The sequence below is a fragment of the Oncorhynchus kisutch genome, linkage group LG14, assembly GCF_002021735.2.
Source record: "Oncorhynchus kisutch isolate 150728-3 linkage group LG14, Okis_V2, whole genome shotgun sequence".
Taxonomy (NCBI): Eukaryota; Metazoa; Chordata; class Actinopteri; order Salmoniformes; family Salmonidae; genus Oncorhynchus; species Oncorhynchus kisutch.
In genome coordinates, this window is record NC_034187.2 from 7,223,953 (window position 1) to 7,244,212 (window position 20,260).

The 20,260-nt window shown below is 45.4% G+C and overlaps 1 long non-coding RNA gene across 1 annotated transcript in view; it reads left to right on the forward strand.

The window, feature by feature from the left end:
• The window catches only part of LOC116353332 (uncharacterized), a 26,368-nt gene extending 11,996 nt beyond the window's left edge, over positions 1-14,372 (forward strand). The window contains exon 4 of the long non-coding RNA XR_004202662.1: positions 13,975-14,372. This is a non-coding gene — a long non-coding RNA (uncharacterized LOC116353332). The remainder of the gene's footprint in view (positions 1-13,974) is intronic.
• The last annotated feature ends 5,888 nt before the right edge of the window (positions 14,373-20,260 follow it).

Genomic DNA, 20,260 nt, shown 5'->3' on the forward strand with positions numbered 1-20,260 from the left:
CAGACTGGTACATCTAGACTACCACAGTACTATAACCATAACAGACCAGTACATCTAGACTACCACAGTACCATAACCATAGCAGACTGGTACAATCTAGACTACCACAGTACCATAACCATAACGGACTGGTACATCTAGACTACCACAGTACCATAACCATAACGGACTGGTACATCTAGACTACCACAGTACCATAACCATAACGGACTGGTACATCTAGACTCCCACAGTTCCATAACCATAACGGACTGGTACATCTAGACTACCACAGTACCATAACTAGCTGTAACAGGCCGGTACATCTAGACTACCACAGTACCATAACCATAACGGACTGGTACATCTAGACTACCACAGTACATAACCATAACAGACTGGTACATCTAGACTACACAGTACCATAACCATAACGTACTGGTACCATCTAGACTACCACAGTACCATAACCATAACAGACTGGTACATCTAGACTACCACAGTACCATCACCATAACAGACTGGTACATCTAGACTACCACAGTACCATAACTAGCTGTAACAGGCCGGTACATCTAGACTACACAGTACCATAACCATAACGGACTGGGTACATCTAGACTACCACAAGTACCATAACAGCTGTAACAGGCCGGTACATCTAGACTACCACAGTACCATAACATAACAGACTGGTACATCTAGACTACCACAGTACCCATAACCATAACGGACTGGTACATCTAGACTACCACAGTACCATAACCATAACGACTGGTACATCTAGACTACCACAGTACCATAACCATAACGGACTGGTACATCTTAGACTACCACAGTACCATAACCATAACGGACTGGTACAATCTAGACTACCCACATAACCATAAACTAGCTGTAACAGGCCCGGTACATCTAGACTAACCACAGTACCATAAAGCATAACGCGACTGGTACAGTCTAGACTAACCACACGTACCATTAACCATAACGGACTGGGTAGCATCTAGACTACCACAGTACCATAACTAGCTTACAGGCCGGTACATCTAGACTACCACACGTACATAACCATAACAGACCAGGTACATCTAGACTACCACAGTAACCAATAACCAATAACAGAACTGGTACCATCTAGACTTACCCCCCACAGTACTATAACCATACAGACCAGTAATCTAGACTACCACAGTACCATAACCATAACAACCATGGTACAATCTAGACTAACCACAGTACTATAACCATAACAGACCAGTACATCTAGAACTACGCACAGTACCATAACCATAACAGACTGGTACATCTAGACTACCACAGTACCATAACCATAACAGACCAGTACATCTAGACTACCACAGTACCATAACCATAACAGACTGGTACATCTAGACTACCACAGTACCATAACCATAACAGACTGGTACATCTAGACTACCACAGTACCATAACCATAACAGACTGGTACATCTAGACTACCACAGTACCATAACCATAACAGACCAGTACATCTAGACTACCACAGTACCATAACCATAACAGACTGGTACATCTAGACTACCACAGTACCATAACTAGCATAACAGGACTGGTACATCTAGACTACCACAGTACCATAACCATAACGGACTGGTACATCTAGACTACCACAGTACCATAACCATAACGGACTGGTACATCTAGACTACCACAGTACCATAACTAGCTGTAACAGGCCGGTACATCTAGACTACCACAGTACCATAACCATAACGGACTGGTACATCTAGACTACCACAGTACCATAACTAGCTGTAACAGGCCGGTACATCTAGACTACCACAGTACCATAACCATAACGGACTGGTACATCTAGACTACCACAGTACCATAACTAGCTGTAACAGGCCGGTACATCTAGACTACCACAGTACCATAACCATAACAGACTGGTACATCTAGACTACCACAGTACCATAACCATAACAGACCAGTACATCTAGACTACCACAGTACCATAACCATAACAGACTGGTACATCTAGACTACCACAGTACCATAACCATAACACCAGTACATCTAGACTACCACAGTACCATAACCATAACAGACTGGTACATCTAGACTACCACAGTACCATAACCATAACACCAGTACATCTAGACTACCACAGTACCATAACCATAACGGACTGGTACATCTAGACTACCACAGTACCATAACTAGCATAACAGGCCGGTACATCTAGACTACCACAGTACCATAACCATAACAGACCAGTACATCTAGACTACCACAGTACCATAACCATACAGGACTGGTACATCTAGACTACCACAGTACCATAACTGTAACAGGCCGGTACATCTAGACTACCACAGTACCATAACGGGCTGTAACAGGCCGGTACATCTAGACTACCACAGTACATAACTGGCTGTAACAGGCCGGAACATCTAGGCTACCACAGTACCATAACCATAGCAGACTGGTACATCTAGACTACCACAGTACTATAACCATAACAGACCAGTACATCTAGACTACCACAGTACCATAACCATAACAGACCAGTACATCTAGACTACCACAGTACCATAACCATAGCAGACTGGTACATCTAGACTACCACAGTACCATAACCATAACAGACCAGTACATCTAGACTACCACAGTACCATAACCATAACATACTGGTACATCTAGACTACCACAGTACCATAACCATAACAGGCCCAGTACATCTAGACTACCACAGTACCATAACCATAACAGACCAGTACATCTAGACTACCACAGTACCATAACCATAACAGACTGGTACATCTAGACTACCACAGTACCATAACCATAACAGACCAGTACATCTAGACTACCACAGTACCATAACCATAACATACTGGTACATCTAGACTACCACAGTACCATAACTAGCTGTAACAGGCCGGTACATCTAGACTACCACAGTACCATAACCATAACAGACCAGTACATCTAGACTACCACAGTACCATAACCATAACAGACTGGTACATCTAGACTACCACAGTACTATAACCATAACAGACCAGTACATCTAGACTACCACAGTACCATAACCATAACAGACTGGTACATCTAGACTACCACAGTACTATAACCATAACAGACCAGTACATCTAGACTACCACAGTACCATAACCATAACAGACTGGTACATCTAGACTACCACAGTACCATAACCATAACAGACCAGTACATCTAGACTACCACAGTACCATAACCATAGCAGACTGGTACATCTAGACTACCACAGTACTATAACCATAACAGACCAGTACATCTAGACTACCACAGTACCATAACCATAGCAGACTGGTACATCTAGACTACCACAGTACCATAACCATAACGGACTGGTACATCTAGACTACCACAGTACCATAACCATAACGGACTGTACATCTAGACTACCACAGTACCATAACCATAACGGACTGGTACATCTAGACTCCCACAGTTCCATAACCATAACGGACTGGTACATCTAGACTACCACAGTACCATAACTAGCTGTAACAGGCCGGTACAATCTAGACTACCACAGTACCATAACCATAACGGACTGGTACATCTAGACTACCACAGTACCATAACCATAACGGACTGGTACATCTAGACTACCACAGTACCATAACCATACGGACTGGTACATCTAGACTACCATAGTACCATAACCATAACGGACTGGTACATCTAGACTACCACAGTACCATAACTAGCTGTAACAGGCCGGTACATCTAGACTACCACAGTTACCATAACCATAACGGACTGGTACATCTAGACTACCACAGTACCATAACCATAACGGACTGGTACATCTAGACTACCACAGTACCATAACTAGCTGTAACAGGCCGGTACATCTAGACTACCACAGTACCATAACCATAACAGACCAGTACATCTAGACTACCACAGTACCATAACCATAACAGACTGGTACATCTAGACTACCACAGTACTATAACCATAACAGACCAGTACATCTAGACTACCACAGTACCATAACCATAACAGACTGGTACATCTAGACTACCACAGTACTATAACCATAACAGACCAGTACATCTAGACTACCACAGTACCATAACCATAACAGACTGGTACATCTAGACTACCACAGTACCATAACCATAACAGACCAGTACATCTAGACACCACAGTACCATAACCATAGCAGACTGGTACATCTAGACTACCACAGTACTATAACCATAACAGACCAGTACATCTAGACTACCACAGTACCATAACCATAGCAGACTGGTACATCTAGACTACCACAGTACCATAACCATAACGGACTGGTACATCTAGACTACCACAGTACCATAACCATAACGGACTGGTACATCTAGACTACCACAGTACCATAACCATAACGGACTGGTACATCTAGACTCCCACAGTTCCATAACCATAACGGACTGGTACATCTAGACTACCACAGTACCATAACTAGCTGTAACAGGCCGGTACATCTAGACTACCACAGTACCATAACCATAACGGACTGGTACATCTAGACTACCACAGTACCATAACCATAACAGACTGGTACATCTAGACTACCACAGTACCATAACCATAACGTACTGGTACATCTAGACTACCACAGTACCATAACCATAACAGACTGGTACATCTAGACTACCACAGTACCATAACCATAACAGACTGGTACATCTAGACTACCACAGTACCATAACTAGCTGTAACAGGCCGGTACATCTAGACTACCACAGTACCATAACCATAACGGACTGGTACATCTAGACTACCACAGTACCATAACTAGCTGTAACAGGCCGGTACATCTAGACTACCACAGTACCATAACCATAACAGACTGGTACATCTAGACTACCACAGTACCATAACCATAACGGACTGGTACATCTAGACTACCACAGTACCATAACCATAACGGACTGGTACATCTAGACTACCACAGTACCATAACCATAACGGACTGGTACATCTAGACTACCACAGTACCATAACCATAACGGACTGGTACATCTAGACTACCACAGTACCATAACTAGCTGTAACAGGCCGGTACATCTAGACTACCACAGTACCATAACCATAACGGACTGGTACATCTAGACTACCACAGTACCATAACCATAACGGACTGGTACATCTAGACTACCACAGTACCATAACTAGCTGTAACAGGCCGGTACATCTAGACTACCACAGTACCATAACCATAACAGACCAGTACATCTAGACTACCACAGTACCATAACCATAACAGACTGGTACATCTAGACTACCACAGTACTATAACCATAACAGACCAGTACATCTAGACTACCACAGTACCATAACCATAACAGACTGGTACATCTAGACTACCACAGTACTATAACCATAACAGACCAGTACATCTAGACTACCACAGTACCATAACCATAACAGACTGGTACATCTAGACTACCACAGTACCATAACCATAACAGACCAGTACATCTAGACTACCACAGTACCATAACCATAGCAGACTGGTACATCTAGACTACCACAGTACTATAACCATAACAGACCAGTACATCTAGACTACCACAGTACCATAACCATAGCAGACTGGTACATCTAGACTACCACAGTACCATAACCATAACGGACTGGTACATCTAGACTACCACAGTACCATAACCATAACGGACTGGTACATCTAGACTACCACAGTACCATAACCATAACGGACTGGTACATCTAGACTACCACAGTACCATAATTAGCTGTAACAGGCCGGTACATCTAGACTACCACAGTACCATAACCATAACAGACTGGTACATCTAGACTACCACAGTACCATAACCATAACAGACCAGTACATCTAGACTACCACAGTACCATAACCATAACAGACTGGTACATCTAGACTACCACAGTACCATAACCATAACAGACCAGTACATCTAGACTACCATAGTACCATAACCATAGCAGACTGGTACATCTAGACTACCACAGTACTATAACCATAACAGACCAGTACATCTAGACTACCACAGTACCATAACCATAATGGACTGGTACATCTAGACTACCACAGTATCATAACTAGCTGTAACAGGCCGGTACATCTAGACTACCACAGTACCATAACCATAACAGACCAGTACATCTAGACTACCCCAGTACCATAACCATAACAGGCCAGTACATCTAGACTACCACAGTACCATAACCATAACAGACCAGTACATCTAGACTACCACAGTACCATAACCATAACAGGCCAGTACATCTAGACTACCACAGTACCATAACTGGCTGTAACAGGCCGGTACATCTAGACTACCACAGTACCATAACTGGCTGTAACAGGCCGGTACATCTAGACTACCACAGTACCATAACTGGCTGTAACAGGCCGGAACATCTAGGCTACCACAGTACATAACCATAGCAGACTGGTACATCTAGACTACCACAGTACTATAACCATAACAGACCAGTACATCTAGACTACCACAGTACCATAACCATAACAGACCAGTACATCTAGACTACCACAGTACCATAACCATAGCAGACTGGTACATCTAGACTACCACAGTACCATAACCATAACAGACCAGTACATCTAGACTACCACAGTACCATAACCATAACATACTGGTACATCTAGACTACCACAGTACCATAACCATAACAGGCCAGTACATCTAGACTACCACAGTACCATAACCATAACAGACCAGTACATCTAGACTACCACAGTACCATAACCATAACAGACTGGTACATCTAGACTACCACAGTACCATAACCATAACAGACCAGTACATCTAGACTACCACAGTACCATAACCATAACATACTGGTACATCTAGACTACCACAGTACCATAACTAGCTGTAACAGGCCGGTACATCTAGACTACCACAGTACCATAACCATAACAGACCAGTACATCTAGACTACCACAGTACCATAACCATAACAGACTGGTACATCTAGACTACCACAGTACTATAACCATAACAGACCAGTACATCTAGACTACCACAGTACCATAACCATAACAGACTGGTACATCTAGACTACCACAGTACTATAACCATAACAGACCAGTACATCTAGACTACCACAGTACCATAACCATAACAGACTGGTACATCTAGACTACCACAGTACCATAACCATAACAGACCAGTACATCTAGACTACCACAGTACCATAACCATAGCAGACTGGTACATCTAGACTACCACAGTACTATAACCATAACAGACCAGTACATCTAGACTACCACAGTACCATAACCATAGCAGACTGGTACATCTAGACTACCACAGTACCATAACCATAACGGACTGGTACATCTAGACTACCACAGTACCATAACCATAACGGACTGGTACATCTAGACTACCACAGTACCATAACCATAACGGACTGGTACATCTAGACTCCCACAGTTCCATAACCATAACGGACTGGTACATCTAGACTACCACAGTACCATAACTAGCTGTAACAGGCCGGTACATCTAGACTACCACAGTACCATAACCATAACGGACTGGTACATCTAGACTACCACAGTACCATAACCATAACGGACTGGTACATCTAGACTACCACAGTACCATAACCATAACGGACTGGTACATCTAGACTACCATAGTACCATAACCATAACGGACTGGTACATCTAGACTACCACAGTACCATAACTAGCTGTAACAGGCCGGTACATCTAGACTACCACAGTACCATAACCATAACGGACTGGTACATCTAGACTACCACAGTACCATAACCATAACGGACTGGTACATCTAGACTACCACAGTACCATAACTAGCTGTAACAGGCCGGTACATCTAGACTACCACAGTACCATAACCATAACAGACCAGTACATCTAGACTACCACAGTACCATAACCATAACAGACTGGTACATCTAGACTACCACAGTACTATAACCATAACAGACCAGTACATCTAGACTACCACAGTACCATAACCATAACAGACTGGTACATCTAGACTACCACAGTACTATAACCATAACAGACCAGTACATCTAGACTACCACAGTACCATAACCATAACAGACTGGTACATCTAGACTACCACAGTACCATAACCATAACAGACCAGTACATCTAGACTACCACAGTACCATAACCATAGCAGACTGGTACATCTAGACTACCACAGTACTATAACCATAACAGACCAGTACATCTAGACTACCACAGTACCATAACCATAGCAGACTGGTACATCTAGACTACCACAGTACCATAACCATAACGGACTGGTACATCTAGACTACCACAGTACCATAACCATAACGGACTGGTACATCTAGACTACCACAGTACCATAACCATAACGGACTGGTACATCTAGACTCCCACAGTTCCATAACCATAACGGACTGGTACATCTAGACTACCACAGTACCATAACTAGCTGTAACAGGCCGGTACATCTAGACTACCACAGTACCATAACCATAACGGACTGGTACATCTAGACTACCACAGTACCATAACCATAACAGACTGGTACATCTAGACTACCACAGTACCATAACCATAACGTACTGGTACATCTAGACTACCACAGTACCATAACCATAACAGACTGGTACATCTAGACTACCACAGTACCATAACCATAACAGACTGGTACATCTAGACTACCACAGTACCATAACTAGCTGTAACAGGCCGGTACATCTAGACTACCACAGTACCATAACCATAACGGACTGGTACATCTAGACTACCACAGTACCATAACTAGCTGTAACAGGCCGGTACATCTAGACTACCACAGTACCATAACCATAACAGACTGGTACATCTAGACTACCACAGTACCATAACCATAACGGACTGGTACATCTAGACTACCACAGTACCATAACCATAACGGACTGGTACATCTAGACTACCACAGTACCATAACCATAACGGACTGGTACATCTAGACTACCACAGTACCATAACCATAACGGACTGGTACATCTAGACTACCACAGTACCATAACTAGCTGTAACAGGCCGGTACATCTAGACTACCACAGTACCATAACCATAACGGACTGGTACATCTAGACTACCACAGTACCATAACCATAACGGACTGGTACATCTAGACTACCACAGTACCATAACTAGCTGTAACAGGCCGGTACATCTAGACTACCACAGTACCATAACCATAACAGACCAGTACATCTAGACTACCACAGTACCATAACCATAACAGACTGGTACATCTAGACTACCACAGTACTATAACCATAACAGACCAGTACATCTAGACTACCACAGTACCATAACCATAACAGACTGGTACATCTAGACTACCACAGTACTATAACCATAACAGACCAGTACATCTAGACTACCACAGTACCATAACCATAACAGACTGGTACATCTAGACTACCACAGTACCTAACCATAACAGACCAGTACATCTAGACTACCACAGTACCATAACCATAGCAGACTGGTACATCTAGACTACCACAGTACTATAACCATAACAGACCAGTACATCTAGACTACCACAGTACCATAACCATAGCAGACTGGTACATCTAGACTACCACAGTACCATAACCATAACGGACTGGTACATCTAGACTACCACAGTACCATAACCATAACGGACTGGTACATCTAGACTACCACAGTACCATAACCATAACGGACTGGTACATCTAGACTACCACAGTACCATAACCATAACGGACTGGTACATCTAGACTACCACAGTACCATAATTAGCTGTAACAGGCCGGTACATCTAGACTACCACAGTACCATAACCATAACAGACTGGTACATCTAGACTACCACAGTACCATAACCATAACAGACCAGTACATCTAGACTACCATAGTACCATAACCATAGCAGACTGGTACATCTAGACTACCACAGTACCATAACTAGCTGTAACAGGCCGGTACATCTAGACTACCACAGTACCATAACCATAACGGACTGGTACATCTAGACTACCACAGTACCATAACCATAACAGACTGGTACATCTAGACTACCACAGTACCATAACCATAACGGACTGGTACATCTAGACTACCACAGTACCATAACCATAACAGGCCAGTACATCTAGACTACCACAGTACCATAACCATAACGGACTGGTACATCTAGACTACCACAGTACCATAACTAGCTGTAACAGGCCGGTACATCTAGACTACCACAGTACCATAACCATAACGGACTGGTACATCTAGACTACCACAGTACCATAACCATAACGGACTGGTACATCTAGACTACCACAGTACCATAACTAGCTGTAACAGGCCGGTACATCTAGACTACCACAGTACCATAACCATAACGGACTGGTACATCTAGACTACCACAGTACCATAACTAGCTGTAACAGGCCGGTACATCTAGACTACCACAGTACCATAACCATAACGGACTGGTACATCTAGACTACCACAGTACCATAACCATAACGGACTGGTACATCTAGACTACCACAGTACCATAACCATAACAGACTGGTACATCTAGACTACCACAGTACCATAACCATAACGGACTGGTACATCTAGACTACCACAGTACCATAACCATAACAGGCCGGTACATCTAGACTACCACAGTACCATAACCATAACAGACTGGTACATCTAGACTACCACAGTACCATAACCATAACAGACCAGTACATCTAGACTACCACAGTACCATAACCATAACAGACTGGTACATCTAGACTACCACAGTACCATAACCATAACAGACCAGTACATCTAGACTACCATAGTACCATAACCATAGCAGACTGGTACATCTAGACTACCACAGTACTATAACCATAACAGACCAGTACATCTAGACTACCACAGTACCATAACCATAATGGACTGGTACATCTAGACTACCACAGTATCATAACTAGCTGTAACAGGCCGGTACATCTAGACTACCACAGTACCATAACCATAACAGACCAGTACATCTAGACTACCCCAGTACCATAACCATAACAGGCCAGTACATCTAGACTACCACAGTACCATAACCATAACAGACCAGTACATCTAGACTACCACAGTACCATAACCATAACAGGCCAGTACATCTAGACTACCACAGTACCATAACTGGCTGTAACAGGCCGGTACATCTAGACTACCACAGTACCATAACTGGCTGTAACAGGCCGGTACATCTAGACTACCACAGTACCATAACTGGCTGTAACAGGCCGGAACATCTAGGCTACCACAGTACCATAACCATAGCAGACTGGTACATCTAGACTACCACAGTACTATAACCATAACAGACCAGTACATCTAGACTACCACAGTACCATAACCATAACAGACCAGTACATCTAGACTACCACAGTACCATAACCATAGCAGACTGGTACATCTAGACTACCACAGTACCATAACCATAACAGACCAGTACATCTAGACTACCACAGTACCATAACCATAACATACTGGTACATCTAGACTACCACAGTACCATAACCATAACAGGCCAGTACATCTAGACTACCACAGTACCATAACCATAACAGACCAGTACATCTAGACTACCACAGTACCATAACCATAACAGACTGGTACATCTAGACTACCACAGTACCATAACCATAACAGGCCAGTACATCTAGACTACCACAGTACCATAACTGGCTGTAACAGGCCGGTATACATAGACTTCATGGAATAGGTTGAAAAAGCCCAAGAAGGCCTTGGTTTCACCAGGGTTTGAAATGAAGTTTATTTTCCTCAGTGATACTGAGGCACCGTGACTTCAACATATCCATACCTACTGTCCACACACTGCAGGCTCCTAGACGAGTCCACATGTACGTTATAGACCTCTAGCTCCGTCCTGTGGCAGACTGTTACAACCCTACTATTCTCTCTCTAGACATTCAGGTTGCGTCTCACAATTTCAAATGCCCAGGGTCGGGTTTACGAGACTATTAAAGGGACAACAGTTGATTCACTATATGCCTGCACATGATATCGTAGAAGTTGCTGTTTAGAACAGATATTCTTGTCTGTGTCAGATAGAATTTGGAGTCGTCTCAGCTCTAGATTTGGTATTTCTATCTTTTATGAAGAAAATCTCACTGAATGCACCCCTGAGCCACGTTCAGCAGCCAAACGTTGTTTAACATTGTAGATAGAAATGCCATGAGTAGAGCTGATGTGATTCTTTATTCTATATCAGAGGCATGTAAATTCTACATAGCATCAGAAACAAAGACCAGTAAACATCAGAACAGAGACCAGTAAACATCAGAACAAAGACCAGTAAACATCAGAACGAAGACCAGTAAACATCAGAACAAAGACCAGTAAACATCAGAAACAGAGACCAGTAAACATCAGAACAGAGACCAGTAACATCAGGACAGAGACCAGTAAACATCAGAACAGAGACCAGTAAACATCAGAACAGAGACCAGTAACATCAGAACAGAGACGGGTAAACATCAGAACAGAGACGGGTAAACATCAGAACAGAGACGGGTAAACATCAGGACAGAGACCAGTAAACATCAGAACCGAGACCAGTAAACATCAGAACAGAGCCAGTAAACGTCAGAACAGAGACCAGTAAACATCAGAACAGAGACCAGTAAACATCAGAACAGAGACCAGTAAACATCAGAACAGAGACCAGTAAACATCAGAACAGAGACGCAGTAAACATCAAACGAGACCAGTAAATCAGACGAGACCAGTAAACATCAGAACAGAGACCAGTAAACATCAGAAACAGAGACCAGGTAAACATCAGACAGAGACCGGGTAAACATCAGAACAGAGACGGGTAAACATCAGAACAGAGACGGGTAAACATCAGAACAGAGACGGGTAAACATCACGAACAGAGACGGGTTAAAACATCAGAACAGAGACGGGTAAACATCCAAAACAGAGACGGGTAAACATCAGAACAGAGACCGGGTAAACATCAGAACAGAGACCAGTAAACATCAGAACAGAGACGGGTAAAACATCAGAACAAAGACCAGTAAACATCAGAACAGAGACCAGTAAACATCAGAACAGAGACGGGTAAACATCAGAACAGAGACCAGTAAACATCAGAACAGAGACCAGTAAACATCAGAACAGAGACGGGTAAACATCAGAACAGAGACCAGTAAACATCAGAACAGAGACCAGTAAACATCAGAACAGAGACGGGTAAACATCAGAACAGAGACCAGTAAACATCAGAACAGAGACCAGTAAACATCAGAACAGAGACGGGTAAACATCAGAACAGAGACCAGTAAACATCAGAACAGAGACCAGTAAACATCAGAACAGAGACCAGTAAACATCAGAACAGAGACGGGTAAACATCAGAACAGAGACCAGTAAACATCAGAACAGAGACCAGTAAACATCAGAACAGAGACCAGTAAACATCAGAACAGAGACCAGTAAACATCAGAACAGAGACGGGTAAACATCAGAACAAAGACCAGTAAACATCAGAACAGAGACCAGTAAACATCAGAACAGAGACCAGTAAACATCAGAACAGAGACCAGTAAACATCAGAACAGAGACCAGTAAACATCAGAACAGAGACCAGTAAACATCAGAACAGAGACGGGTAAACATCAGAACAGAGACCAGTAAACATCAGAACAGAGACCAGTAAACATCAGAACAGAGACCAGTAAACATCAGAACATTAATAATTTTAAAGCGTATTAAAATATGACAATGTTAGTAAAACTAAACAAGATAAATTGACATTGCATAACAATCAACCTAATTTAATCTGGCAATAACATCTGCTAAATATGTGTATGTGACCAATACATTTGATAATCAGATATGGGGTAAAGGTTAAGGAGTCAGAAATAATGACCTAAAATACAATTGATACTGTGCGTGTGGGTGTGTTCTCTCTGATCCCAGGTATCAACCATCCAGTTTCCCATCAGCCATAGAGGTTAGTTTTGTGGACGTCGGTCACCAGCGTGACTGCAGCCAAAAGGGGTGTGGCATAGACCCTCACCAAGCTCTGTAACCCGGCAACCAAACATCACCAGCCGAACCTCAGAGCATTCCCCAAGTTCAACAGGACCAATGGAGCGCACACAAGAAAACGATTTAAGCAACAGGGATCCTGATCCCATCCTTAATCCCTACCACCCCTCCTTAACCACTACCACCCCACCTTAACCCCTACCACCCCTCCTTAATCCCTACCACCCCTCGTTAACCAGTCCCATTCCTCCTTAACCCCTACCTACCAACCAACCTTAACCCCTACTACCCCTCTGTATACCCTACCACCCCTCCTTAACCCCTACCACCCCCTCCCTAAACCCTACCACCCCTCTTTAAAACCCCTACTACTACCCCTCCCTAATCCCTACCACCCCTCCTAACCCCTACCAACCCTCCTTAACCCCTAACACCCCTCCTTAACACATACCACCCCTCCTTAACCTTACCACTCCTCCCTAACCCCTACCAACCTCCTTAATCCCTACCACCCCTACCACCCCCTCCCTAAACCCACCACCACCTCCTTAACCCCTACCACCACTCCTTAACCCCTACCACCCATCCTACCCCTACCATCCCCCTTAACCCCTCCCATTTCTCCTTAACCCCTACCACCCCCTCCTTAACCCCTACCACCCCTTCCTAACACCTACCATCCCTCCTTAATAATCCCTACCATCCCTCCTTCCCTCCCATTCCTCCTTAACCCCTACCACCCNCCTACTATTCTCTCTCTAGACATTCAGGTTGCGTCTCACAATTTCAAATGCCCAGGGTCGGGTTTACGAGACGTTAAAGGACAAGTTGATTCACTATTCTGCCGGCACAGATATCGTAGAAGTTGCTGTTTAGAACAGATATTCTTGTCTGTGTCAGATAGAATTTGGAGTCGTCTCAGCTCTAGATTGTGGTATTTCTATCTTTTATGAAGAAAATCTCACTGAATGCACCCCTGAGCCACGTTCAGCAAGCCAAACGTTGTTTAACATTGTAGATAGAAAATGCCATGAGTAGAGCTGATGTGATTCTTATTCTATATCAGAGGCATGTAATTCTACATAGCAATCAGACAAAGACCAGTAAACATCAGAACAGAACAGTAACCAGTAGACTCAGACACCAGAACCCAGTAAACATCAAAACGAAGACCATAAACATCAGAACAAAGACCGTAAACATCAGAACAGAGACCATTAAACATCAGAACCAGACCAGTAAACATCAGGACACGAGACCAGTAACACATCAGAACAGAGACCAGTAAACATCAGAAAGACCAGTAAACACAGAACAGAGACGTAAACATCAAACAGAGACGGGTAAACATCAGAACAGAGACGGGTAAACATCAGGACAGAGACCAGAAACATCAGAACAGAGACAGTAACATCAACAGAGACCAGTAAACGTCAGAACAGAGACCAGTAAACATCAGAACAGAGACCAGTAAACATCAGAACCAGACCAGTAAACATCAGAACAGAGACCAGTAAACCATCAGAACAGAGACCAGTAAACATCAGAACAGAGACCAGTAACATCAGAACAGAGACCAGTAAACATCAGAACAGAGACCAGTAAACATCAAACAGAGACCGTAAACATCAGAACAGAGACGGTAACATCAGAACAGAGACGGGCGTAACATCAGAACAGAGACGGGTAAACATCAGAACAGAGACGACGGGTAAAGACAGTAACATAGACACACGGTAACTCATCAACCAGAGACGGGTAAACATCAGACACGAGACGGGTAAACATCAGAACAGAGACCAGTAAACATCAGAACAGAGACGGTAAACATCAGAACAAAGACCAGTAAACTCAGAACAGAGACCAGTAAACATCAGAACAGAGACGGGTAAACATCAGAACAGAGACCAGTAAACATCAGAACAGAGACCAGTAAACATCAGAACAGAGACGTAAACATCAGAACAGAGACCAGTAACATCAGAACAGAGACCAGTAAACATCAGAACGAGACGGGTACCTCATCAGAACAGAGACCAGTACATAACAAAGACACAAACCAGTAACATCAGAACAGAGACGGAAACAACATCAGAACAGAGACCACATACACTCAGAACAGAGACCGTAAACATCAGAACAGAGACCAGTAAACATCAGAACAGAGACGGGTAAACATCAGAACAGAGACCAGTAAACATCAGAACAGAGACCAGTAACATCAGAACAGAGACCAGTAAACATCAGAACAGAGACCAGTAAACATCAGAGACAGAGACGGGTAAACATCAGAACAAAGACCAGTAAACATCAGAACAGAGACCAGTAAACATCAGAACAGAGACCAGTAAACACAGAACAGAGACCAGTAAACATCAGAACAGAGACCAGTAAACAATCAGAACAGAGACCAGTAAACATCAGAACAGAGACGGGTAAAACATCAGAACAGAGACCAGTAAACATCAGAACAGAGACCAGTAAACATCAGAACAGAGACCATAAACATCAGAACATTAATAATTTTAAAGCGTATTAAAATATGACAATGTTAGTAAAACTAAACAAGATAAATTGACATTGCATAACAATCAACCTAATTTAATCTGGCAATAACATCTGCTAAATATGTGTATGTGACCAATACATTTGATAATCAGATATGGGGTAAAGGTTAAGGAGTCAGAAATAATGACCTAAAATACAATTGATACTGTGCGTGTGGGTGTGTTCTCTCTGATCCCAGGTATCAACCATCCAGTTTCCCATCCAGCCATAGAGGTTAGTTTTGTGGACGTCGGTCACCAGCGTGACTGCAGCCAAAAGGGGTGTGGCATAGACCCTCACCAAGCTCTGTAACCCGGCAACCAAACATCACCAGCCGAACCTCAGAGCATTCCCCAAGTTCAACAGGACCAATGGAGCGCACACAAGAAAACGATTTAAGCAACAGGGATCCTGATCCCATCCTTAATCCCTACCACCCCTCCTTAACCACTACCCACCCCACCTTAACCCCTACCACCCCTCCTTAATCCCTACCACCCCTCGTTAACCAGTCCCATTCCTCCTTAACCCCTACCTACCAACCAACCTTAACCCCTACTACCCCTCTGTATACCCTACCACCCCTCCTTAACCCCTACCACCCCTCCCTAAACCCCTACCACCCCTCTTTAACCCCTACTACCACCCTCCCTAATCCCTACCACCCCTCCCTAACCCTACCAACCCTCTTAACCCCTAACACCCCTCCTTAACACATACCACCCCTCCTTAACCCTTACCACTCCTCCCTAACCCCTACCAACCTCCTTAATCCCTACCACCCTCCCTAAACCCTACCACCCCTCCTTAACCCCTACCAACCACTCCTTAACCCTACCACCCATCCTTAACCCTACCATCCCTCCTTAACACCCCTCCCATTTCTCCTTAACCCCTACCACCCCTCCTTAACCCCTACCACCCTTCCTTAACAACCTACCATCCCTCCTTAATCCCTACCATCCCGCCCTTAAACCCCTCCCATTCCGCCTTAACCCCTACCACCCCTCCTTAACCCCTACCACCCTTCCTTAACCCCTACCACCCCTCCTTAATCCCTACCATCCCTCCCTAACCCCTACCACGCCCTCCTTAACCCCTACCACCCCTCCTTAACCCTACCATCCCTCCTTAATCCCTACCCTCCCTCCTTAACCCCTCCCATTCCTCCTTAACCCCCTACCACCCCCTCCTTACCCCTACCCACCCCTCATTAAGCCCGCCATCCCTCCTTAACCCCTACCACCCCCTCCTTAACCCCTACCACCCCCTCGCTAACCCCTACCATCCCTCCCTAACCCCTACCACCCTCCTTAACCCCTACCCACCCCCTCCTTAACCCCTACCACCCCTCCTTAAAACCCCTATCACCACCTCCTTAACCCTACACCCCTACCACCCCCCTCCTTAACCCCTACTTCCCCTCCCTAAACCCCTACTAACCACTCCCTAACCCCTACCACCCCCTCCTTAACCCCTACTTCCCCTACTTCCCCTCCTAACCCCTACTACCCCCTCCCTAACCCCTACTAACCCCTACCCTAACCCCTACCACCCCTCCTTAACCCCTACAACCCCTCCCTAACCCCTACCACCCTCCTTAACCCCTACCCACCCCTCCTTAAACCCTATCACCCCTCCTTAACCCCTAACACTACTCCTTACCTAACCCCTACCACCCCTCCTTAACCCCTACCACCCCCCCCTTAAACCCCTATCACCCCTCCTTAACCCCTACCACCCCTCCTTAACCCCTACCACCACCCCTCCTTAACCCCTATCACCCCTCCTTAACCCCTAGACACTCCTCTTAAACCCCTACCACCCCTCCTTAACCCCTACCACCCCCCTACCCCTATCACCCCTCCTTAAACCCCTACCACCACCCTCCTTAACCCTTACCACTCCCTCCCTAACCCCTACCAACCTCCTTAATCCCTACCACCCCCTCCCTAAACCCTAACCACCCCTCCTTAACCCCTACCACCCTCCTTAACCCCTACCAACCACCCCTCCGTAACCCCTACCATCCCTCCTTAACCCTCCCATTTCTCTTAACCCTACCACCCGCCCCTTAACCCCTACCACCCCTCCTTAATCCCTACCAACCCCTCGTTAACCAGTCCCATTCCTCCTTAACCCCCTACCTACCAACCAACCTTAACCCCTACTACCCCTCTGTATACCCTACCAACCCCTCCTTAACCCCTACCACCAACCCAACCCCTCCCTAAAACCCCTACCACCCCTCGTTACTAACCCCTACTACCCCTCCTAATCCCTACCACCCCTCCCTAACCCCTACCAACCCTCCTTAACCCCTAACACCCCTCCTTAACACATACCACCCCCTCCTTAACCCTTACCACTCCTCCCTAACCCCTACCAACCTCCTTAATCCCTACCACCCCTCCCTAAACCCTACCACCCCTCCTTAACCCTACCACCACTCCTTAACCCCTACCACCCATCCTTAACCCCTACCATCCCTCCTTAACCCCTCCCATTTCTCCTTAACCCTACCACCCCTCCTTAACCCCTACCACCCTTCCTTACACCTACCATCCCTCCTTAAGCCCTACCATCCCTCCTTAACCCCTCCCATTCCTCCTTAAAAACCCCTACCACCCCTCCTTAACCCCTACCACCCTTCCTTAACCCCTACCACCCTTCCTTAACCCCTACCACACCCCCTCCTTAAATCCCTACCATCCCTCCCTAACCCCTAACCACCCCCCCCTCCTTAAACCCCTACCACCCCTCCTTAACCCCTACCATCCCTCCTTAATTCCCTACCCGCCCCTCCTTAACCCCTCCCAGGTCCTCCTTAACCCCTAACCACCACCCTCCTTAAACCCCTACCACCCCTCATTAAGCCCTGCCATCCCTCCTTAACCCCTACCACCCCTCCTTAAACCCCTACCACCCCTCGCTAACCCCTACCATCCCTCCCTAACCCCTACCACCCCTCCTTAACCCCTACCACCCCTCCTTAAACCCCTACCACCCCTCCTTAACCCCTATCACACCCCTCCTTAACCCCTACCAACCCCTCCTTAACCCCTACTTCCCCTCCCTAACCCCTACTTACCACTCCCTAACCCCTACCACCCCATCCTTAATAACCCCTACTTCCCCTACTTCCCCTCCCTAACACCCTACTACTAACCCCTCCCTAACCCCTACTACCCCTCCCTAACCCCTACCACCACCCTCCTTAACCCCTACCACCCTCCCTAACCCCTACCACCCTCCTTAACCCCTACCACCACCCCTCCTTAAACCCTATCACCCCTCCTTAACCCCTAACACTCCTCCTTAACCCCTACCACCCCTCCTTAACCCCTACCACCCCCCCTTAACCCCTATCACCCCTCCTTAACACCCCTACCACCCCTCCTTAACCCCTACCACCCCTCCTTAACCCCTATCACCCCTCCTTAACCCCTAACACTCCTCCTTACCCCTACCACCCCTCCTTAACCCCTACCACCCCCCTTAAACCCCTATCACCCCTCCTTAAACCCCTACCACCCCCTCCTTAACCCTTACCACTCCTCCCTAACCCCTACCAACCTCCTTAATCCCTACACACCCCTCCCTAACCCTACCACCCCTCCTTAACCCCTACCACCCCTCCTTAACCCCTACCACCCCTCCTTAACCC